Source organism: Pelobates fuscus, chromosome 13 (assembly GCF_036172605.1).
Source record: "Pelobates fuscus isolate aPelFus1 chromosome 13, aPelFus1.pri, whole genome shotgun sequence".
NCBI lineage: Eukaryota > Metazoa > Chordata > Amphibia > Anura > Pelobatidae > Pelobates > Pelobates fuscus.
In genome coordinates, this window is record NC_086329.1 from 8,638,727 (window position 1) to 8,664,781 (window position 26,055).

The 26,055-nt window shown below is 41.2% G+C and overlaps 1 long non-coding RNA gene across 1 annotated transcript in view; it reads right to left on the reverse strand.

Annotated features, from left to right (window-relative positions):
* Positions 1-1,054: 1,054 nt before the first annotated feature.
* LOC134583008 (uncharacterized) overlaps positions 1,055-26,055 on the reverse strand; it is a 97,402-nt gene continuing 72,401 nt past the window's right edge. The window contains exons 2-4 of the long non-coding RNA XR_010086298.1: positions 17,065-17,154; positions 5,739-5,812; positions 1,055-1,134 (exon numbers count right to left, since the gene is read on the reverse strand). This is a non-coding gene — a long non-coding RNA (uncharacterized LOC134583008). The remainder of the gene's footprint in view (positions 1,135-5,738; positions 5,813-17,064; positions 17,155-26,055) is intronic.

A 26,055-nucleotide genomic window follows, 5' to 3' on the forward strand; every position in this document is an offset into this window, starting at 1 on the left:
GCACCTACTTTGACAGAAGCTCCCACCACCTAATGTCATGTCACCCAGTCAGAAAAGTGTCTAGATGGCAATGAGTAGCAAATCTAAGCACACCGCCTTTGTGAATTGCCAATGGTTATGTAGATAGAATACAATTTGGGTCATGCTTTCCATTTGTTGGGTTTTTGTTTGGATGGGAAGATGGTGGTAAACCCTTTGTATGCTGTCTACTCTTGCATAACAGGAAGTCACTAAGCCTATTCAAAGTAAATATGCTTCAGACACCACCCCCTCCCCAAATTTGGCTGATTTATTTATTGTATTTATATTTACACAATGTTTCCTATTTGGGGAAGATGTAGATTCTTGTTGTGCAGAATATGCTTATGGCGAGAGACAAAACGCTTTCAGTGCTTTTTCAGCACTATGAAAATAAAATAGGACGTAAGCCGCGTTGAGAAAAAAAAAAGCTCTCTGTATCTACACAATATTTAAAACAAATGCTTTTTTTTTTTTTTTGGTGTAGGTTAAAAAGCAAACACAATTTTAAAAAGTGTTTTGTAACAGGAAAAGATTTTACCCAGAGCCTCATTCCAACGAACACGTATTTAATGTAATTCTAATATTATAAGCCACTAAACTGCTAACCGTGCACTTTGCAAAGAAATTGTTTAAAATCAATTCAGTGTTTTATATTTAAATTTCAGATTTTACAGAAAAGTTTTAATTTACAGGATATGGTTCCGGTTAACCTATCTTATACATCAGTTAATGATTTCTGCTTGTTCTTATGCTAACTGACCTCTGTTATCACTTCTAAATAAAATCAATTTGCAGGACATTATTGTTGTTGTGTGAATGCTATCTTTAACCAAAAAATTGTCATGAAAAGCATATTTTAAGGAAATTGCAGGCACCATAACCAATGTGAACCAGCAACCTAACCATGTTTTTAAAGGGAAACTATAGTGCCAAGGTTTTTTCCTGGCACTATAGCTCCCTACAGTATCTTCCCCCTCCCACCCCCCACCATGTGGTGCAAAAGAGGTGACTGTGACTTACCTGATTCCAGGGCTGCTGTCCGTCTGCACTGTTTCAGGCTCTGCCTCCACTTGAATTAGATAGATGTGAAGAAGGTCCAGACCCTCCAGGAAACTGTTGAGGCAAAATTTCAAAACACAACAGTAAGCTTGAAAGACAAGTTAGGCTGAAACATTGCTAAGACACACATGAATACGTGTACAGTATAAAGGCAAGAAATTGGTAAAACAATTTGTGCCAATAACAAACGTGACTATTCACAAGATCAGTACTCACGCAACCGGGATGTGTGGTCCATTGTAGTAAGACTTTTCCTATGGGGGTTTTGGGTGACACTGGATGTCCTCATGCAACCAAAACTCACCTAATGAACCGGAAGTCTGGTCTGTCTGATGGACAGCCATTAGAGATGGAGTTAACCCATAAATGTAATTACTGTTTTTTACTAAAAACAGCAATAATTACCAATGCAGGGTTAAGGGACCTGGGACAGTGCATCCAGACCACTTCAATGAGCTCTAGTGGTCTGGGTGCCTAGAGTGTCATTATGAGTTAACCTCATAATGGCCGAGGTTTTCCTCAGACTGGGCATTCGTAACGGAGACCATTTTGGATGTTTTACTTTTGATTCTAGTCTTTGTGTTGGATAATGAGAAAGCATGACATTTTTTAAAAAGATATATTGTATTTTTTAAACTTTTCTCTAAAATGGTACGACAACACAGGGTATAATTAATATTAAAAAAATACATATGAATTATTAATAAACAAAACTGAAACTTAGGAGCTATATTTCTTTAACTACTCAATAGATTAATGTATTCGTCCTGATTGTATTCTGTTTAAAGGGACACTATAGTGACCCAGATCACTTCAGCTCAATGAAGTGGTCTGGGTGCCAGGTCCCTCTAGGGTGAACCCTGCCTGATGTTAACTGCTCTGTTTACATTTGGGGTTAAGCCAGCCTCTAGTGGCTGTCTTCCGGACAGCCACTAGAGGTGCATCTGGGACGCTGGATGCTTTTAATGCTTCCATCACACAGAGCGTCCATAGGAAAGCATTGAAAACTGCTTTCCTATGGACACTTTGAATGCGCGCACGGCACAGCCACGCATGCGCATTCCGCTCCACTGACGTAGGCGGGGGTGGAGAGGTAAGGGAGCCCGGCGGTGGAAGAAGGTGAGTAACTTAAGGGTTTTTAACCCCTTCAGCACCACGGGAGAGGGAACCTCAGGGTACTATAGTGTCAGGAAAACCGATTTGTTTTCCTGACACTATAGTGATCCTTTAAGGGAACGCTTGAGGCACCATAACAACTTTATCAGAACTTAAGTTGTTATGGTGTAATGAGATTCCTACTACTGGCTAACTTTAAGGGGTTAAATTGTTCTTGCCTGGTTTAGCTAATACACTGGAGGGATGCCAGGGCACTTCTTGCCATTACAAACCAAAACCACTACACAAAATTATTTGTTTTCCCCCGATACTTTGAAATGATATATCCTGAGTACAAACACACTTCTGCAGTAACATTGAAACAACAGATACCAGACAATAACATTTAATGAGCTTCAATTTCCAACAGCAATTTTGACCGAGGGAAGCAATCAATAGATTACATTTCCATTCCTCTGATCCCCAATCAATAGATTTTAGCAGCTGGGATCCAGGAAATTAGATTTATTCTGAACACATTTTAAATATGTTAAAACCACCTATCCTTCTCAATGTAACCAAAATATTTACTCTGCCTGCAAATTGGCAAGTGTACATTTTGTGATGGGCTGGTTGTTTTTGGTTTTTTTTATCAAATGAAACCTTTTAATTGATGTAACAATAGAACATTGGATTAGACCAGACATACTGATACATTATGGAGGTTAGTGTCGCCAATAATTAGGTGTGTGTCCATAATTCTGTCGGGCACCTAGGATATCTTTCAGTGCCAAGTTATTTGCCCGGTAACAAAAAATAATTCTACATAACATTTCTTTTAGGCATATATGTCAGTGTTTGGATACAAATACAAAAACAATTCTGTATGGCTTGCTGTTAAGGAATAAATAATTTTAAAATGTGTACATTGACACACTACATTTTATTAATTATTTACAAAAAAAAAATACTAAAGGGATAAAAAAAAAATGTAAATATTTACATAGAAAATATAATAGCATTGTTTTCATATAAAAGGCGGCTGTGATTTAGTAATCTGAATGAGATGGACAGAGATTGCTTTCTGTGTCGGTTTAAAAAAACTAAACCGAAAACAGGTCCAAAGCAAAGTTGAAGGTAAGTTGTTAAATTTTAACACAAAATCCATTGGTATTTATTGTTACTATTCCAGTCACAATCCATTTTACTAATTGTTCAAATACATTTTGTAGCTTGGAAATTGCTAACATTAGCAAAACCTAAGTGGTGGCTGCAGTGGCATACTAAAGGGGGGGATGGGAGAGGGGAGAAGAGTGTCAGCGGCTTAGACAGCCTGTTGACGTGGAGATAACCTGCAATAATTGCATTGGAGGGCTATCAAAAACTGCTATAATTAGAACTGCAGAGTTAAGGGTTCTGGCACACTGCACCCAGACCACTTCAATGAGCTGAATTGGTCTGGGTGCCTATAGTGTCCCTTTAATTGAAAAACTTTGCAAATTAGAAAAAAAAGGAAAGACCAAGTGGTGGTCGGTATCAATGGAAGCATGCAGTAGCAGACCATTTACTTTATATTTAGCTGCCAACATTTACTGGCTGATGTCATTAACATTGCATAAGGGCTGCTATGCACAGATAATAAGTCCAATGTTGGAGGGAAAAAATAAGATTTAATAAAGAAATTGTGCATGGTTTGCAGTTTGACTTTTTTTTTTTGCAGTGTGGGAATTTACAAGCAAGTTTGTGGCGCCATCGCCGCATCAACGGACATATATAATCATACATAGTGCAACGTATCTACATGCCATGCCTGTATACCACTATTTTTAGTTAGGATAAGGTAAAACAAGATGGAGTAGCTTTAGATTATGTTAGTGATGCAATTGCATAAACATGAGGAGATAAGCTCTAAGGTATCATTAGGTGAAGCGTAGACCAGTATTGAGATGCAAGTTGAGTAAAACAGTACACAAGCTTCAGTTATAAAGATATCCTGTTACTCTATTACCGTATATACTCGAGTATAAGCCGACCCGAATATAAGCCGAGGCCCCTAATTTTACCCAAAAAAACTGGGAAAACTAATTGACTCGAGTATAAGACTAGGGTGGGAAATGCAGCAGCTACTGGTAAATTTCTAAATAAAATTAGATCCTATAAAAAATATATTAATTGAATATTTATTTACAGTGTGTGTATATAATAAGTGCAGTGTGTGTGTGTGTGTTGCAGAGCCTTGGTGGGGGGTGGGCAATGTTATTATTATTATTTTTAATTAGTTTAATAATTTTTATTATTATTATTTTTTCTTATATTGAATTATTATTATAATTATAATTTTTTATTTTATTTTTATTTTCGTCCCCCATCCCTGCTTCCTAGCTGGCCAGGGAGGGGGGCTCTCCTTCCCTGGTGGTCCAGTCGCATTGGTAGTTCAGTGGGGCGAAGAGGGGGGCTGGCAGGGAGCACTTACCTCTCCTGTCAACTCCCTTCTCCTCCGCGCCGGTCCGTGCAGCTCTTCTGTCAGCTCACACTGTAAGTCTCGCGAGAGCCGCATTATGACCCCGCGGCTCTCGCGAGACTTACACTGGGAGCTGACAGAGGTGCTGAACGGACCGCCGCGGAGGAGGAGAGAGCTGACAGGAGCTGCAGGAGAGGTAAGTAACCGCACACAGCCCCCAGTCTGTATTATGGCAATGTAAATTGCCATAATACAGACAGTGACTCGAGTATAAGCAGAGTTGGGGTTTTTCAGCACAAAAAATGTGCTGAAAAAAAATCAACTTATGTACCTTATATACTCGAGTATGTTTTTTGAATATGGTTATTAACATAAAGATCAAAAGTCACTTCCCAGGAAATGTAATAGTTTTACTTATCCATATATTAAACATATATGTATTTGTGAGATGTGAAAGGAAATAGTTTTAAAAAATCCACACCTCTTTGACCTGCAGATGCGTGCCTCCAACTTAGCTCCCTGTCAATCATTGTTATAAGCTCCGCCCTTTACACCTGGCAGTCAGTATAGAGAGAGCCACCTCCATCTTGGCTCCCTGCCAATCATTGTTATAAGCTCCGCCCTTTACACCTGGCAGTCAGTATAGAGAGCCACCTCCATCTTAGCTCCCTGTCAATCATTGTTATAAGCTCCGCCCTTTACACCTAGCAGTCAGTATAGAGAGGAGAAATTAAACAATCTTTCTATTTCTCCTTCTCATTTGCATTGTGTGCCCTGCCTGTGCCTTGTCTGAACTGGATTATGCTGTAAGTTGCTAAATCTTTTATAAAACTTTAAATGAAAACAGAGCATCTCATTGAAAATCACCTACAACCTATTTTTTCATGTTTTATTTGCTGGGGTACCTTCCGGTGAATTGACATTTCCACTTTAATTTGCATTCTCGCATAATATGTGTGCTTGAACATCACCAGCACTTTATTACAACTTCTGTGATTTTGTGATCATAGACACATTTTTCCAGCGTTTATGTGTACGTACTAATCACTGTTCTCAAACAATCAGCAAATATTAATACAAATGTTGGGTGTAGCCATCTTACCTGTCGAGCCATTGTAATCAGGAAGATCTGATTTCTGCCAAAGGAGGAGATCACTCTTACATTCAGCTTCTGTGCTAGAAAAGACAGATAATTAATAAACCACACGTAATATAATGCTTAATACGTAATAATACCTCACGGATATGGAGAGAGATCAGATTCTCTTCTCATACCTATTACAGGGTATTCAATTCCTCAATCCAATATAATTCTTCATTCTGTCTCCTCGTCTCAGACTTGCCATTTCATCGTCCACTTGAAACCTTGCTTAAACACCAGATAATGCCACAATTCCATGATATCCTACTATTCCATTATCCTACGTATCAGCTGCCCAGACCATAAGACTTACCACAGGGATAACGTAGCTTTTAAGGCCAATAGCCAGATTTGTTTATTGGAGTTTAATGGGACAATTTGAGGAATCCATGTATTTGGCAACATGAAATGAGTCAAATGAATACATAATATAAATGTATGGCACAGGCTAAAGTAACTGTAAATTAGAAACAGAGGAGATTAACCTCGTGATTACAGAGTGCTCAGGACTGGGACGCCATGCCCCCAGATATCACAAGAACGGAGGACTTAAAGAAAAATAAATAAATGAAGGCCTAACTCTTCGATTATCCTATCAGAACAAACTTTCATTTTTTTTATTGTTTATCTTTCTCTCCGTATGTTTATTTTTTTTATTGGAACGTTATCCTCTGTTCGTACTTACACCTCTGACGTGCCTAGGGCTGCACCATTCCTGTGAAACTCCCTCCTCGGCTCCGTTAGACTCTCACCCAGTTCCTTATAAAGATCATTAAAATCCCACTTATTCAGGAAAGCATTTCAACTGTTAATAGCTTTCCCTCCCCGCACTTTGGTAATCCACCCTGCTTCCTCACCTTCAACTTGTCAGCCAATAAACTTATCCTTCACTACAAAACTATTGCAGTAACCTACGTTTCCCATATATGTAATACATTCTACCCTTACCTTTAGTGACACTTCACCTCTAGAATGTAAGTATATTTGAGCAGAGCCCTCAACACCGTCTGCTCCTGTGCGTCAACTCGTCTTGTTGTAAATACTTGTCTGTTAGTTAACACATTGTACAGCGCTGCAGAGTTTGTTGGTGCTTCATAAATAATAATAATAGAAGCTGGGCTTAACGAGTCTCTGTGCTTTGTAAAGCGATACATTGGTTGATAAATAGATTAGCCTTTCACGTCTCAGAATAGTTTATTTGTCTTCATTATCATCTCATAATTAATTTCAGTTCATTATTACCTGTTTAATGTTTAGTTTATCTGTACGTTTTGGGAATTAGTGTGTCTTTGAAAGGGGGATTGATGTAAATCCAAAATATTAACAAAATGAAGATACAGATATTTCTCTCCTTGGAAGCATGTCAAATAAATCCTTGTCTGTTTAGAGTTGGGACAGTTTCCCAGTAACTACCCACCTGAATTCTCTTTTTACTGCGCTGTACAGTGTCCATTACCGACAATTTTAACATTTATTGTCTCCATGTTCAGATATGATCTAATTCTCTCCCTAAATTCCTGTCACTTTTTATCCTTTTATTAAATTTGGCAAATTAAAACAATCAATAAAATCTACAAAATTTACATTGATTGGCGCAATGCAATCCGTAGTTACGACTGGTATCCAGTACTGGAAGTGTCTCTACACCCACACTTACTTGCCATTTGTAATGTTATTTTTAATGGGAAAATTGCACACCTTTTCTATCGATTTGTGCCATTTTTGAGGACGTGCGTTTGTCATTCAAGGATACCTTAAATTGCAGCCTAAAATAATTCCCCAAACTCAGGAGAAAGGAACAACGAGAATGGAAATATATTGGACAGAAAATGAAAGGGGGGGAAAAAGGAAACAGAGGAACCATGGTCTGATTTTGCAGAGAGATCTTTTTAAATTGATTTAAAGGTTTATACGCTAATAAGGGGGTCAATGCATTCATTCTTTCTTGCCATTTTCTTTTAGTAATCTATTTACCCTCTATGTTGGGCTATTTGTAGTCCTAAATATTCAGATTTTTACGCAGACCCTCATTGGTCGCAATCCTTGCAGAAGACAACAGCAGAACAACAGGGCTGCATCGTAAAACCCATATTACATTATAACAGATAATAAAACATTACTTTTTAAAACATGAGACGAAGAGGCAGTTTCTACACAAAGCTCTTGTTATATATTTCAATATATGTCTATTCAACTCCTCGTGATCCTTAATCCCCAACCATCTGTTCAAACGGAGAGCATTCATTAATTTTGGCAAGACTGCGCGTTATTTGTACGCTGTGACTACTGATACCGGAGAAACTGACGGAAGCCAAGCACAGAGAGATGGACACAGGTTTCTTCAGGAAGGAAGAGATTCTTTATTGGATCACCGATCGGGGCTCAGAGGGACTTATGTCACCAAAATACAACAAGATCTGAGCCCAGAACTGACTGTGTAAATGCATGATATAGACATATAGCTCCTCCTATAGTTAACTCTACCCACATATATTCTTTACACAATCAGCTGAACAAAGCCTAACTTCCCTAACTTGTTAGACCACATGGCTCACCCAGAACAATGGAGGAGGGGGGAAGTGTTTTCAGTTTCTGCATTCCTGCATTTGCTCAATACGGTGTTGATTGTATCTTAGCTACGTGAAACTAACTAACTGATACAACATTTACACATATGCCACATGGCAATCTTGTCCTAGTAAATTTATTTTTACTGAGATTCCACCACATTCCCCCCTTTGATGCTTCTGATATTTCACAATTCCAGATGCATCACTTAACCATAGTTTGCTTACACCTCAGGTTGCCATGAATCAGAACAGACCTCGTAAGCATCTTAGCATCCTTACAAATTCCTTTAGCACTCCTCATTCTGATTCTCTCTGGGCTAAGGGTTCATACTTGCAAACAGCCATTACATGCGCAGCTGGTTTCCTTTCTGTCGTGCTCTCTATGACACTCTGTATGGACCTAATTACCAATGGAACCAAACATGGTAGAAAGAGACACACTATAATCAACATGACTCCTCCTACCAATGTCTTGATCCCTCCAAGCTGCTCGTACCTACTTCCAAACCAACTACTAGAATTGTACCCGTTCCAGGCTTAAGTCGGTACATGCGTCAGTTTAGCCATGTGGCTTGTGAGATCAGCCACTGCCTGCCCTTCATCATCTATGTGCAGACAACAGTTGCTGAGATTGAACTTTCCACATACACCTCCTTCTATTTGCACTGGAAGTGAATGGAGGACTTTATCAACAGCCCAACTGGTTTACCTGGTAAGAAGGCTATGTGCTTTACAGAGGAATCCATAATTGCCTAATGGTAGAATGAGGCTTGAATCCCTGTATTAGAATACAATAACACTTCATGGGCATACAGTTTGGCTGTTAACCAGTTCCCTCACATATTACATCCCTCCTATTGGCAATGAAGCGCGCTAAGGTAGCCAGTGCCACTCATTATCTTCCCAGCTACCTACATTCAAGGATGCTAGCTTCTTTTTATGATTCACATCATAAACTTTAACTCTCAAGGTCTCTGCTGTTTCAATTGGCAACAAGAAGAAGGATGGTTTGAGCATACCTAATACACATGCCCCTTCCCAGTCCTGTGGTAACTCCGAATATACTTTCTTACCACAGATCCAGTACAAATTTGCTGGGGCTCTCCAGGTAGATGTGATGGATAGGTCAAACCACACATCCTTTAAATTGGCGTATCTAGCAAACGGGTTAGATGGTTCTGAGACATTTGAAGCCGACCACCAAGTTGTATTCTTTGTATCATCATCATAAGCTTTTTGCCCTAGACAAGTTAATTCTCCTACAGAAGTATTATACATCATTCCTTTCCTCGCTATGCAAACATAACCTATGATGGAGGTCTTTAATCTCCACTCAGATTTACCTCTAACACTCATATGATAATTGGCTTGTGTAGATATTAATTGGTCAACTGCCTCAGAACCGGACATTACCTCCTTTGCTTCCCAAGGCCATTGGTCTCCCATGTTAGTACCTCCACACACATAGCAGTTGGTAACATTAAGACTACCGGCAATACTTTCGGCTAAATCTATGAACAGGTTTTTAGCATTATGGGGGATCTTATTATCTATACTCATCTCTTCATAAAAAGAATGGTATACTTGATGAGTTTGGGAGGTTACCGTATCGGTCTCTATCCCTATAAATAATATTGTCCCAGGATCTAAACCCGTCCCATATATTTGGAACCCAAATAAGTTACCGAACCTATCTATGAATCGTTCAGGATTATTTATGAGTATATGGACTGGGTTACATTCCCTAGACTTACAATATGGCTTTGTAGGCAACTTAGTAACAATCATATCCTTATCTACTGTCAGTCCCCAAGTTGCCCACCCCACACAAGACCAATATGGGCAAAAGTTATATTCCCTATCTGGGCATCTCGGACTTACATACTTGTTTTTACTACTGGGACAAATATATTTATCATTAGACCCATACGTTCTCTCCCACTTAAGATCCCCACATACATTCCACGGCTTTCTACCACTTGATATTGCTTTACAAGCATCAAATAGCAGAACACCCGAAGAATGTACGGTTTCTAACTCAGTTTTATTTATTAGGGTCCCCTGAGGATCTCCATTCCTGAGGGTCAACCAAATTGTACGGGGTTGATACTCCGGATTGAAGCACCTAGGTTCTCCTACTCCTAAATGGCATACACTATATTCTATACCTAGATATATACACCTAGACACATCACCTTTACACTCATATTGTGAATGCCAAATTAGGGTCTGGGAAATATGATTACCTGTCTTAGTAGTCTTAATGCAAACCTCACAGCTAGGAGTGTCGGTACCTCTACCTTCCTGAGTATAAAAAGACACAAAAATATACATTATCAAAAGCACTTCTTTCGACGTCTTCATCCTCAGTCTTCGTCCGTGCGATGGCACCTCAGCTTCCAGGATGTAAGGGCTGCAGGGAATGGAGTTCTGCTCGTCTTCACAGGGGTCCCTTCGAGACTTTCCTGGCTTTTAATAACACATTGGTGAGCGGACAGGCATTATTATGGCCGTCAAAGACACTCACTTGTAGATCTTTGTTGATGTTCCCTTTTAACAATATTATCTTCGCAAAAAAAAACACTTTTAATCCAACTCGGTCACACGCTTCAACTGGATCTTGCAAGGATTCTCTGGATCTATGGTAGCTTGTCAGGAATCTGCCGCTGGTTTTTTTACCCTAGAGTGATGAATCCACGGAGTCACTTCTACAACCTTTACAACTGTTGGGGTAGATAAAAGAACAACATAGGGACCTCTCCACTTGGAACCTAATGGAACAGTGTTCCTTTTTTTTATCCACACTTGATCCCCTGGATGGTAAGAATGAACAGGTGGATAAATATTCACAGGTAATCTATCTTGTACCCATTTCTGTACCTCCTCCATAGTTTTACCCAACTCTACAACCTGCTGCCGGGTAATTCCTTCTCCCAACTGACTCAAATCCCCCGTTAAGTTACCAAGTATGGAAGGTGGATGCCCATACATAATTTTTCAGCAGTACCCCAGAAACAAAAGAAAGCATCTTTGAGGTCTAGGAAGGTATAGTAGGTTGCCCCACCTGGTATTAAAGCAAGCAGATTATAGGGGATGGGTACCACTGGGTGTATATTGACTACTGCATTATTAACTGCGTTTAGATCTTGTACAGGATGATACTCATCTGATCCCGGCTTCTGAACAGGTAATAATGGAGTGTTCCAAGGGGAGGTACAGAATTTTAGGATGTCATACTTTGCACACTTATCCACATAGGTTTGTATATTTTCCTTAGCCCTCTATAATATATGGTACTAACTAAGGCTAACAGGATATGCTCCAAGCTTTGATTCAATGTGTATTGGTGGAATATTGCGAGCAAGTCCTGGAGGATTATTCTCTGTCCATATTCTTGAAATGTCAAATAAGGATTCATCACTCTTAGGGTCTGTATTTGTTATTATAGAGTAGAAGTGCCATTCTTCTTCCCTTTGCACCGATACTGATATTATGCCTGGTGATCTATTAAACTTCAGAGACGTTGATCCGTTGGGTTTAAAAGTTATCTGGGCTTGAAGCTTTAATAATAGATCTCGTCCTAGAAGCTGAACTGGACACTCCAGCATATATAGGAACTGGTGCTTAACCAAATGGCCTCCTAGAATACAAGTATGACTCCTGAGAATTGGTCTAGCAGCGCTTTTCCCAGTAGCTCCTATCATAATTATAGTCTTCCTGAAGGAGGAGCAACTAGGTTAGTTACCACAGAGTACTCAGCACCAGTGTCAATCATGAAAAAGCTCCTCTTTCCCTCTATTGATACATCGACCATAGGCTGCACTTGGCTAAAGGGGGATGGAGCCCAGTCGGTATCAATAGTCTTCCATGACAGTGTCAGCCAGACTGACAAAATCTCTATCTTCTCTATCCCTTAATCTCTAGGTAGGGGAATAGTATACTACTGTCATTCCCTCCAAGACTTTCTCTATAGCCACCTCTGTAACCATCTCGTAACCTTCTCTCTTGTCTTATCTATAACTTGCTTTATATTCCCTCTGTGGGCAGTCACTTTTCCAATATCCTTCCTCTCTACAATACGCACAGTGATTCCTACTTCCTCCCTTACTCAGGCTATTCTCAACTCCTCTATTCACCTCCCTTCCCTGTCTCTCTACACTTATGATAGCTACAGCTAGCATATCTGCCTTCATCCTCATTTTACGTTCTTCCTCCTGCTTTGTTTCAATCTCCCTGTTCATATACACCTGAACTGTGATATGGACATTCCTACAAATCCCTTTAACTTTAGCAATTTTCTTTTGATATCACCTTGGGTCTGGCTGACAAATGCTGAGTTGTTCATTCGAGAGTTCTCAGGGGCCTCTGGATTAAAAGGAGTATATAAACTATATGACTCCAGCAATCTCTCATAGAAAGCATTAGGTTACTCGTCTGCTTTCGTAAAGGAATTATGGGTCTTCCAATTAAACAGATCAGTCATGGTGAACGGGACATAAACAAATACAGGGTCTGCCAACTGTAATTGACCATTAATATCAATGTGTGGTGGACCAGGGGTAAGCTGCAGTGGCATTTGTAAATGTCAAAGTTGGAGGGCACCGGTCATTTGTCAGGTTAGGGTGGGACTTAGATAGGGTTGTTTAGTCATAGGTTCCGGTCGGGGAGTGGTGAGGTAGGTGGAAATGGATAAATTAATTTTACTGGTCAGTAACTTGGTTAACAAAATGTTTCGGACAGGGCTAGGAGGAGCCTGACCAGTAACCAAAAATGGTAAAAGTGTATTCCAGCGTCCTATACCATTGACCATTTCATCCAGTTGTATTTCAAAACTAATTTACTGTTACTAAAGGCACACAAGGCTCAGTAATTATAGTGTTATGTCAGTGGTTATGGTGTTTTCAGTGATTATGGTATTATCAGTGGTTATGGTGTTTTCAGTGATTATGGTATTATCAGTGGTTATGGTGTTTTCAGTGGTTATGGTATTATCAGTGGTTATGGTGTTTTCAGTGGTTATGGTATTATCAGTGGTTATGGTATTATCAGTGGTTATGGTGTTTTCAGTGGTTATGGTGTTTTCAGTGGTTATGGTATTATCAGTGGTTATGGTATTATCAGTGGTTATGGTGTTTTCAGTGGTTATGGTGTTTTCAGTGGTTATGGTGTTTTCAGTGGTTATGGTATTATCAGTGGTTATGGTGTTTTCAGTGGATTCAGTTACTGTTAAGAATTCTCCTCACAATTTTGACTGCTAATAATAAAACTGAATACAAAGAACCAGTTGGGGGGGTAGGTAGGCACAGAAAAAGGAGGGGACAGGCATCTGAGAGCCAGAGACAATTAGAGCACAGGGGGACATACCAGCTGCACCAGTTTTTGCTAAAGAATTTAGTTGATGGATGGTCAGATGGGTCAGATTCCATTGGGGATGGACAGACCAGTTTTGATAACCATCTAGTAACACAAACTGTGTTAACAGTCAAAAACTGGTCATTCTCTACTACATAAGGTAGTCCCCAAAATCACACACATTATATCCCTTTTTAAAGTTATTTAGCATACATTCTAAGGGATCAACAATCTTTAAATTCCGGCGCTGCCATACTTAGCAACGGAGCGTCTAATTCAAAGAAACACAACAAACACACCTCCAACAGTCACACTCGTTTCCCTGGCAACAGCGCCATGTGGCACAGTTACTAGGTCAAACTCATACAACAAAACATACAGGGAATTCCCGTACACACACAGCTGTTACACCAGTCACTAAGTAACTAATATTATGCCCTTTGGCGAAACTATACAGTCACCCACGCTATAATTCTCTATATATGAATTACCCGTCTATAACACACCCCAGTAACATCGTCTTTTACAAATAGCGGTTACAGTACGGTTAGCATAAGTCAAAGCACAATTTAAGGTCACAATACAATTATTAGTGGTTATGGTGTTAAACATGCATTAGACGACAATGATTAGTACTTATATACAGTGTCAGTAAATATACAGGGTTATGGTACCGTGCACTATGATACAGCAACACACTATTAACACTCTCGCTAGACGGCTGAGCTCGCGCTATCTAACAAGATATACACTTTACTAAACAATCTTTAACACATTTACAATCCCAACTAAACTATTGGCCAGTACCTTGAATGGACTACCTAAAACTATATACACCCGTTTTGGTTAGCCACACTGCCCAAGCACCACATATAGCGAGCTAGAGGACCGAATTTACACAGACGCCTCTTAGTCGATTACTATCAAAAATCTAGTGGGTTCCAAATTTACACGCCTTCCCACTTAGCCAAGATAGGTTGAGAGCTAGCGAACCGAATTTACACAGACGCCGCTTAGTCTCCCGGTCCCTCCGACCTAGCGAACGTAATATACACCCTAGAACGCTAGTCTAGACAAGACACCGGTGTCCGGCTAGGGCTATTTACACCAGAACCCCGCCTGACTAACCAAATCAAACGGTCTTACTAAAGAGCGTTCGATTGAGCGGTGCGCCTTCGCTCCTTCCCTCCGACAGAGGGGGCAGATTCCATACACAGATTTAAACCCCTTTTGGGCCTACCGCACAATCGGTATACCCCTAGTGGGTCTGCCGTCTAAAACAGCAGTTGTCTTACCTCCTCGTTCCTGAACCTGGGTTCACACTCATCGACGGGGACACCCCAGCACTTACTACGTAGAGGCCGATGATCTCCTGGACAAAAGACCAGTGGCGCCGAGACGAAGGGAGGTCCACGCAGAAGTTCAGGGGTGCAGCCGTAGAGAACGTGGGCAAAGATAGACCGTCTCACGCCTCTGCTTCTCAGCTACCGTTGAACGATGAGCTTCCCGGCCAATGCACCAAATGATACCGGAGAAACTGACGGAAGCCAAGCACAGAGAGATGGACACAGGTTTCTTCAGGAAGGAAGAGATTCTTTATTGGATCACCGATCGGGGCTCAGAGGGACTTATGTCACCAAAATACAACAAGATCTGAGCCCAGAACTGACTGTGTAAATGCATGATATAGACATATAGCTCCTCCTATAGTTAACTCTACCCACATATATTCTTTACACAATCAGCTGAACAAAGCCTAACTTCCCTAACTTGTTAGACCACATGGCTCACCCAGAACAATGGAGGAGGGGGGAAGTGTTTTCAGTTTCTGCATTCCTGCATTTGCTCAATACGGTGTTGATTGTATCTTAGCTACGTGAAACTAACTAACTGATACAACATTTACACATATGCCACATGGCAATCTTGTCCTAGTAAATTTATTTTTACTGAGATTCCACCACACTACGAGCAATGATATGATACGTTCAGACAATGTAGGATTTGAATAATGGAGATGGTTTGTATTGTGTGGGGGAGGGGGTTTGCCAGTGTCTGTAGAGTGCAAGCAGGGGTCAGCGACACATTGTCCTATCCAAAATTTAAATTTATACAAGAAAGTTTGGGCGAGAATGTATCGGCCAAAGTGATCGAGGGACCGGCAGGCACACCTGTACTCAAGTAGGGTTATTTGTAGGGGTTGTCATGGTTCCAAATATTTAGAACCAGGCATGTCCCATTGTACAGCGCTATGGAATCTGATGGCGCTATATAAATAATAAAATAATAATAATAATAATGTCATATGGCTACATGCGCACAATCCCAGATCCCTACGCACATTTAAATAACTGGAGGTTTTTAGGATCACTCCAATAGCCATTAAAGTGTAAGCTCACCTGCGACGTCAAGGCAAAACCTCTTAGGTGAGTCCAACACGAACAATTCACCTTGCTGTCTTCAGCTAAACTGTAAAATCTCTAATGAGACAGAAAGGGGTATTTTTTTATTTTTTATAAACCCCTTAAACACATTATTAACCCTTAATAAGACACAGGGGTGGATGGCAGCCCTGTAACACGGCTGGGTAATATAAAATCAAATACAAAGCATGCAGAACATAGCCCTGTGCCCAGACTCCCATTTATTCCGACAAAAAGAGCTGCTGTCAAACATTTTACAGTGTGCTAAACACGGCATGAAACCAGTATATAGTCAGGCTCGATACAACGCCGACTGTGGAGTGATTCTCTACTCTAGTGATTAGCTCACTCCTAACAATATGGTTTATACATATCTATATTATCGATATTAGCTCTATCTAACTGGGCCGTAATGATTGGATGAGAGAGCTATCTAGTTAACGGAAAGTGGGAGAGATTCTAGATACATCTATCTCTAGGGACTGCTACAATCAGCCTTTATCTTTGTATTTACAGAGTACCTCCGAGTACTTTTATTTCATATTTACATATATATAATACACAATGTATACATTACTGTTGTGCCTCACCTGTATATAATAATGGACTTCGGGAAATTCCCCTTGAGCATTACAGGGGGGATTTCCCAGAGATATAGAGGTGATGTGTAGAACGGTAATTTTTTTTGTCTGCACTGTAGGGAGTTTTATCAGGTTTGATTTCACCACACACCCTATCATGGGCATGGGTAACAGGCAAACTAACAAACTTTCTGATGGTTTCGGTCAGTTATCGAGTATAATATTTGTTCTGCATTATGCAGTTTGATCCTTTTAATACAAATCTCTCTGTGACCTGCCAGATGTTGTGGTTATCTTTTATCTTTGTTATATATATATCGCTTGCATTCTTATGTATGTTGTGAGATTTGTCAAGCCTTACTTTATGCCATTGTTAGTAGATAGACCCTTCATTTGCAATCGGATTGAAGGCAGACTGTACATCGTTATAAATCACCACTCCCAAGAAAACCTGCAGAAAAGACAAAGTTCACAGTGAGTTTATGGCAGGACAGGAGATCTATTACAGAAATGTAAAGACATATCATCCAGCGAGCGAGAAGCCAGGACGATTAACCCAGGACAGGGACAGGTAAAGCTGGAGGCAATCTAAGTCCAGAGGACAGTGTGGGCTGTAAGGTTTCGCAAGTTGGGGCTGAGAAGCACAGGAAGAGGGAGCAGAGATCCAAGGAACACAGGGTATGGTCACTGGGTTTACAACCAAATAACGGAGGACTGGACTCTGGGGCTGTGTTTTTTTTTAAAGCTGAGACACATCAGTAGTGGGTGTGCATCATGGAGACACAGAATAACCTCGGTGTTAATCCATGATCCAGGTTGAGTTGGCATCACACTAGTGCGCATGCATGGTCTGCATTAATATGGGCATCATGGCACTAAGGTCCAGCAAAAAAAAATAAAGGACACAGGCGCCATGATGACGAATATGTTCGATACTAACATGGCCACTGGGCAGCATAGTGGATCCCCACACTTCCGGTCACGATAAACATATTGAGAGAAAAGTAAAGAAGACCTCGAAGTAGTGACATTCACAAACATCATTTTGTTTTTTGTAGTTTTTATTTAAATGTATTAGGGGAAACATTTTATGTCTTTTGATTGTGTTGTTCCTTTCTAATTCTTTCATTCTGCCTGTTATTTAGAGCCATATAAACAAAGCACACGGGAATTAGTATTGTTCCCGTATATCATACAGGGTTTGTTAGAAAGAAATGTTTGTCTTGTATACCTATTGTACAGCGCTGCGAAATATGTTGGCGCTATATATATATAATTGTGATACTTCCTTGCTGATGGATATTCAGAGATTTTACAATAACCCGTACCACCCCTCCTCATGATGCTTTCACACAGTGATTGGTGGTGTTCACTTACAAGTCAACGGTTGACTTATTTGCTCCGCATAAACGTCTGGCTGCAACAAAATCTACAGCATTTCTCCGTTCGAATGATGGATCCATTTGGAATTCCCATTCAGCATTATTTCATTCTAATTTCATGGGTAGAAATGGATTTTTGTTTTTCAAACTGAAATCTCAAAGTTCTGCCATTATTCACAGCAGTTTATTTAGCTGCCATTTGCCAACACTGCACTGGAAACATAATTGTTAAAATGTTTTCTCAAGAACACTTTGCTGTTATTTCAAAACCTATTGATCTCTGTATAGATTGGAAATCTAGTTGATTTGTCATGGATAGCGCATTTACTCGGCGTTCGGACAGATGATCTTCATCGGTTTCTCTGAAATATTCACTAGAATATGTCAGTGTTCTCTGATATACTGACTGCTGAGACAAGTATACATTGTATTGAGGGAGCTGGAATAGGTGATGCTGAAGTATACAAAAAAAACCCTCTAGTTCTTAAAGATAAACCTTTTAAACACAATATTTATCAATAAACATGTTTTAACATGCGGGAGACAGAATATATGAAATGACCATGTATTGAGGGAGCAGACCCACAAACTAAGGGAAGAAAGTTATAGTAGGACGTTTTTGCCATAGGCCCGTCAACGTCCCATAGATATAACCAAGACCTCATTCAGATCCAAACTCTAAGTAATTCTAATAACTGGGGAGTAAAGTTAATATCTGTACTACTAACACTACTAATAAATATAATAATAAATAATAGAAAAACTATTTTTGGCACCTTGACCTTATATACTGCTCCTAATATATGCCAAATATTTATGGCACCCAAGGAGTTGGCAGATCGCTTTTAATAAACTATTCTTCACTGCAGACAGTTATACTTTGTTGATTGTGATAAGATAAAAAAAATTATAACATTCACAAACAAGGGGGCGGGGCCGGGCCGCCGAGCCGAGCGGTCGCATGAGAGACCAGCTCCCGCACAACATGGCTTAATAGACCCGTTAATCGCCGGTTATGGAAGGAAATCGATGCTCAGCATCCACGTACCTCAATGCACGCGGGCTACCAGAGCCGAGGAGAGGCTTGCCGTTGGGGTTCTAGTCCCTCGGAGGAGAGGTCCCCGATGCACCAGTTGGGGGCCTGCCTGGCGGTGAGTGGAGTGGACGGCCGCCACTCCACTATCCTGCCCAACGGAACCCGACAGCCAAACGGAACACCGGCGGATCCGGTCCCGACCCCCCCCCTCTGGACCGGGGGGGTCATCCCGGTCTCAACTGGAGGATACAATGCAGTCCTCAACAAAGCCTGCAGGGCGAACTCCAAAGGCCCCAATCCAAAATGGCCGCCGCACTGACTAGCCGATACGCGGCACCCAGAGAAACCCCCTAGCTACCAACAAGGGGACTGAGTGAACCCCTGGCCCCAGCAACACCTGTAACCAGCTACCAGAGCCTACCTACCCGAGACACCTGCCTCACAACCGGGTCCCGGACAAACAAAGGCCCACAAGATGGCGGACCTGCGTCCAGAAGCACCACGAGGCGCCCGGACACAGAGATATTTCACGTCTGGCTGACAGGTACATTCCGACATGATACACACCCACTGCCAAGCGAACACCGACCACCACATAGACAAGGCATTGGATGAATGGGCAAGAAGCTCCGGACTGTCTCATGGCACGGGCACTGATGGCACTGCAGCCCTGGTATATCCTAGCGGACACCCGACGAGTTCAGGCTCTCCTGTGAGCCTTTGGGACTGACATATGGACAGAATCCTGTCTGATAATCTGAGCAACAACATGCAGAGTTTCTCGGGTCTGTGTCCTGCCCAAAGGTGCAGCCCACCCCTGAGAGACCCACTTCGGATGGCAGGACTGTCACTCTGCACTGCCCACTCAAACCCCTTGTAAAACAAAGTGGTTAAAAATATCACAAGATTCTTTGTTTATGTTTACGTTATCGACATCACTATATATCAAAATAAACAGCGGAATCTAATGCATACTTAGTATACCCACTTGTTAGAATGACTACTCGCCCTAGCCGGGTTAGCATTATAAGACAGAGAAGCAATGTTTTCAATTAACCTATATAAATAATCTTCTGTCCTTTCATGTTATTCTGTCTTACCTACAAATGCCAATAATTATGCATATAGTGTTCAAATAGTATTTGCAGATTCAAAGAACAAGGTGGCTACTTCTGAATTCACTACAAATAGGCACACTGCTTAACTTAAGCTACTACCTAACCTAATTACGCTAGCATGTTTAACTATCTAGCGCTCTGTACCCGCACTACATGCATTGTAGACTAGAGCAGCTTAAGGATACTCGTGTAGCTGCTTAAGGCAGATATAGAACGCTCTATGTCAATGAGACACTGTTTGAGCTACGCAGCTAACTGTTAAGCATCACTTACCCATTTTATTTCACTTAACGTCACTTACTAGAGCTTGCCTCACTATGTTTATTATTCAAGTGATATACTATTATCTCTAATGAAGCATGTTTCTTTAACTTAAAAAAGTGCAATTGTCTCTCATGCCATGACACTGTATACAAATGTTTGACCACATTAAGCTTGTAGATGCTGTTGTGGCGCTACCAGCCTGTATGTTACTTCTTTGTTGCACACTAAAATAAAGAATTTAAAAAACATTCACAAACAAAACAACATACATTGAATTTATAAGATTAGAAAAATAAAGCCCTAGAATGTTGACAGATGTGAAAGTGTATATATAGTATGAAACAGTGATACATGAATGCAGTATCTCTGAGTGCATCTCTCAGGACTATCCAACTGTCCTGATTTTGGGTTCCTATCCAATCATCTGGATTTTGTTACTTAGTGTCCCCAGATGTAGGCAACACAGCGAGAGCACATTATTAGACGTGCTTTTGCTGTGAACTGGCACGAGGAACCTGACCTTCAGCAGGACTCTCTGCAAGGTCTGTAGGTTTAGGGACGGCCCCACCCTTTCCCTTGGGCATTGCCAATGATGTGAGTTTCGTCACTAGTGATGCCCCCCCATGGCAAGAGAAAGCTTACAGAGAAGCATATGATGTGATCTGATTTATCTTTCATATAAAAACGAAAACAGCATCTCAGGAAAAATGATCGACATGGGTTACAAGTAATTTAAGTGTTTTATTTAATGGTGTAAACGTTAGATAAGCGACAGTTCCTCTGCAAAAAAATACCTTTGATGTGAAATTTGTCGTCATGATGAAACGTAGCGGCCTACGTAGGGCAGCAGGATACATTATACATTGTTAGAATTGTTATATAGTTATGTTTGAAAATAGTTTTAGAACATAAAATCTATTTATAAAAACAGTCACTTGCCAGTTCTAAAATCATTTTATGTTAAACAGATAAAAAATCACTGCACATTGTGTCTCTCAATCATTTATTTACACTTTTTTATGTCTATTCCATTTTTTGCTTGCGTTGCAGCTATGTATTCTTGTCGTTTATTATCACATGAGAACGTTGAAGTGTGGGTTTTACAGCTCTTTATATCTTTTATCGCTTTCTCCTTCATGAAGTCGTTTCAAACTGTAAGGAAACGTCAAGCCTCACTGTCTGCAGACAATAAAACATTCAATAAAGCGAATCATTTCCTGGAAGGTACGCGACTTCCCAAGGTGACAAGCGGAGTCTAGTTCAGGCGGACATGTTATTCTTCTGGATACCGTTGATGAAATGGATCAATGGTTCCTGCTTTCTAGTAACAGTCATTGAGTTGTAAACTCTAAATGTATAATCACCATTAGGCTGTATTCAATTTTTTTTTTTTCCGTTTAACCCCTTAAGGACACATGACATGTGTGACATGTCATGATTCCCTTTTATTACAGAAGTTTGGTCCTTAAGGGGTTAAGTATTTTATCTCATATTGGTGGGGTCCTGGGGGCTTCCGATATACTGACCGGGTTATTTACTGATGAAGATTTTTTTTCTTCTAATTCAGTTATTCAAGCCAAAACCACCTGGAATTCACTGAATACCTCTGCGAATGTCAAACTCCTTAGGATAGCATTTTAATTAAATGAATTGTGCTTCACCACTCTCCTATGGCTAGAGTCGAATATAGAGGGGAGGCCTGGCCGGATTGATGATATAAAGGGTCTCGGTGGGGTGCGATGTGTATGGATGCCAAATGCACCACGTTGCAGCCTGGCTTGGTTTCCATCACAGCCACAAGAAAGCTTTTAGTGCCATCTACTTGTCGCTCATTGTTACACAAGCTTGCCGTACTGCTTCTCTCTGCCTGCTATCGGTTCCATTGTACGTATAATATCTGGCTATCCCTGTGTTATAGATCTCCCAATAGGAGTCACATTAGGCTGTGCTCCTCACTGCTCCAACCACCAACCAACTATTTTCAGATCATTTCTCCTTAGGTTCGCTTGAAACCTCTGTACACATATTTATTTATATCATGGTCAGGAGTGAATATTTCTCCTTGTGAGATTATCTTATGTATAATATTTTACACAGGGTACCCTTACCTTGCATTGCTCCAGCCGCCCAGCCCCTGAGAGGTTTCAGTCCCATTGTGCAGCGCTGCGGAATTTGTTGGCGCTTTATAAAGAGTAATGATGATAATATCGGGTCTCTGTTAGGAAGGGATCTATGTCATTTTCTTTCACACCAATAGATGTATTTGTTCATCGTCTGAAATATTTATTCATAGGGTTATTCTCAAAAGTACGAACTATTAGTAATTGATGGCACATTTTAAGTTAAAATAGGCAACCATTAATTCTAATTACAGTGGTTATAGTGCTTGAGTCCCCTGGCACCAGCCCCCATTCATTGTTAAACCATTTCCAAGGGCCAAGGCTAAAGAAGCCCTTTTAAAGTATTTGCGTAGCTAAGGATACTGGGAGTTATAGTACAAACCACTTACAGAGGGATTGTGTAATCCATCTTGGTTTCAACATCAACAAAATACTGTTATCTAAACAATAGTAGCGGTCAGATTAATATCCACTCATTATTTTACTTGTTGTGTCTTTAAAATAAAATATAAAAATCATACGAGTTTAAAACGTAGAGGACGTGCACGTTAAAATGAGTTTCTACCAGGATTTATTACAACTGCACAAAGAAAGCTCCATTGATTCTCCTTCGAGGTGACCTTACAGAGCTGACTTTGCTGAATGCAGGATTGGATTTCTATTTAATGGAGCCACACAGATACGAACATCTCCCCAACATGCAATTCCAGTTAAAGCCAATGATACACATCACGAAACGTCAATAGAACAAACCAAAAAAGATTTTTCGGGAAATGTAAATTCATGTCACACATTGATTGGATTTTTTTTTTTCTTTGAGAAATTTGTATGAATGGGTGTAGACATAATAAAAGGACATTTAATGCGGAAGTTATAGGTTATGGTTTTTAAATGAAACATGATTCTCGATGCCAAAAACTGCTTTTGAAATGTCCTCTATTTTAAGAAATGGATTAGATTAGGGAACATTAAAGGGACAGGTTTCTCGTCTAGCGTGATGAGATCTATCTATCGGTCGGTCTATCTATCGGTCGGTCTATCTATCGGTCGGTCTATCTATCGGTCGGTCGGTCTATCTATCGGTCGGTCGGTCTGTCTATCGGTCTGTCTGTCTGTCTATCGGTCTGTCTCTGTCTGTCTCTGTCTCTGTCTGTCTGTGTCTGTCTCTGTCTCTGTCTGTCTGTGTCTGTCTCTGTCTGTCTGTCTCTGTCTGTCTGTCTCTGTCTGTCTGTCTCTGTCTGTCTGTGTCTGTCTGTGTCTGTCTGTCTGTCTCTGTCTGTCTGTCTCTGTCTGTCTGTGTCTGTCTGTCTGTGTCTGTCTGTCTGCGTCTGTCTGTCTGCGTCTGTCTGTCTGCGTCTGTCTGTCTGCGTCTGTCTGTCTGCGTCTGTCTGTCTGCGTCTGTCTGTCTGCGTCTGTCTGTCTGCGTCTGTCTGTCTGCGTCTGTCTGTCTGCGTCTGTCTGTCTGCGTCTGTCTGTCTGCGTCTGTCTGTCTGCGTCTGTCTGTCTGCGTCTGTCTGTGTCTGTCTGTCTGTGTCTGTCTGTCTGCGTCTGTCTGTCTGCGTCTGTCTGTGTCTGTCTGTGTCTGGCTGTGTCTGTGTGTCTGTCTGTGTGTCTGTCTGTGTGTCTGTGTGTCTGTCTGTGTCTGTCTGTGTCTGTCTGTGTCTGTCTGTGTGTCTGTCTGTGTGTCTGTCTGTGTGTCTGTCTCTGTCTGTCTCTGTCTGTCTCTGTCTGTCTCTGTCTGTGTCTGTCTGTGTCTGTCTGTGTCTGTCTGTGTCTGTCTGTCTGTCTCTGTCTGTCTGTGTCTGTCTGTCTGTGTCTGTCTGTCTCTGTCTCTGTCTGTCTGTCTCTGTCTGTCTGTCTCTGTCTGTCTGTCTCTGTCTGTCTGTCTCTGTCTGTCTGTCTGTCTGTCTCTGTCTGTCTGTCTCTGTCTGTCTGTCTGTCTCTGTCTGTCTGTCTGTCTCTGTCTGTCTGTCTCTGTCTGTCTGTCTCTGTCTGTCTGTCTCTGTCTGTCTGTCTCTGTCTGTCTGTCTCTGTCTGTCTCTGTCTGTCTCTGTCTGTCTATCGGTCTGTCTGTCTATCGGTCTGTCTGTCTATCGGTCTGTCTGTCTGTCTATCGGTCTGTCTGTCTGTCTATCGGTCTGTCTGTCTGTCTGTCTATCGGTCTGTCTGTCTGTCTGTCTATCGGTCTGTCTGTCTGTCTATCGGTCTGTCTGTCTGTCTATCGGTCTGTCTGTCTGTCTATCGGTCTGTCTGTCTGTCTATCGGTCTGTCTGTCTGTCTATCGGTCTGTCTGTCTGTCTGTCTATCGGTCTGTCTGTCTATCGGTCTGTCGGTCTGTCTGTCTATCGGTCTGTCGGTCTGTCTGTCTGTCTGTCGGTCTGTCTGTCTGTCTATCGGTCTGTCTGTCTGTCTATCGGTCTGTCTGTCTGTCTATCGGTCTGTCTGTCTGTCTATCGGTCTGTCTGTCTGTCTATCGGTCTGTCTGTCTATCGGTCTGTCTGTCTATCGGTCTGTCTGTCTATCGGTCTGTCTGTCTATCGGTCTGTCTGTCTGTCTGTCTGTCTGTCGGTCTTTCTGTCTGTCTGTCTGTCGGTCTGTCTGTCTATCGGTCTGTCTGTCTATCGGTCTGTCTGTCTATCGGTCTGTCTGTCTATCGGTCTGTCTGTCTATCGGTCTGTCTGTCTGTCTATCGGTCTGTCTGTCTGTCTATCGGTCTGTCTGTCTGTCTATCGGTCTGTCTGTCTGTCTATCGGTCTGTCTGTCTGTCTATCGGTCTGTCTGTCTGTCTATCGGTCTGTCTGTCTGTCTATCGGTCTGTCTGTCTGTCTATCGGTCTATCGGTCTGTCTGTCGGTCTGTCTGTCTATCGGTCTGTCTGTCTGTCTATCGGTCTGTCTGTCTGTCTGTCTGTCTATCGGTCTGTCTGTCTATCGGTCTGTCTGTCTATCAGTCTGTCTGTCTGTCTATCGGTCTGTCTGTCTGTCTGTCTGTCTGTCTGTCTGTCTGTCTGTCTGTCTGTCTATCGGTCTGTCTGTCTATCGGTCTGTCTATTTCTCGGTCTGTCTGTCTATATATTTGTCTGTCTGTCTGTCTGTCTGTCTAAGTTTAGTGAGTCTGAAGGAAATTAAGATTCAAACATTTACAAAGATCATAGAACTATAACACAATGAAAGATGCATCTTAATTAAACCCCTTTCGACAGACACATAATATTTACGTATTCAACTAAGGGGGGCGGGGGGATGGGAGCTGGGAGTACATGGGTTGCTAAAAGCCTTCACAGTCCACAAATAATAAGAACTGGCCTAATGCTCAAAAATGTGGAAAACCACTGAGTTCTCTATAGGCCTTGTAATTATTACTGGCACATATTCCATTTTGTCTTGATGGTTGGTGTTTGGTTGTTGGTGCTGTTTCATTACTGTATTTGGCG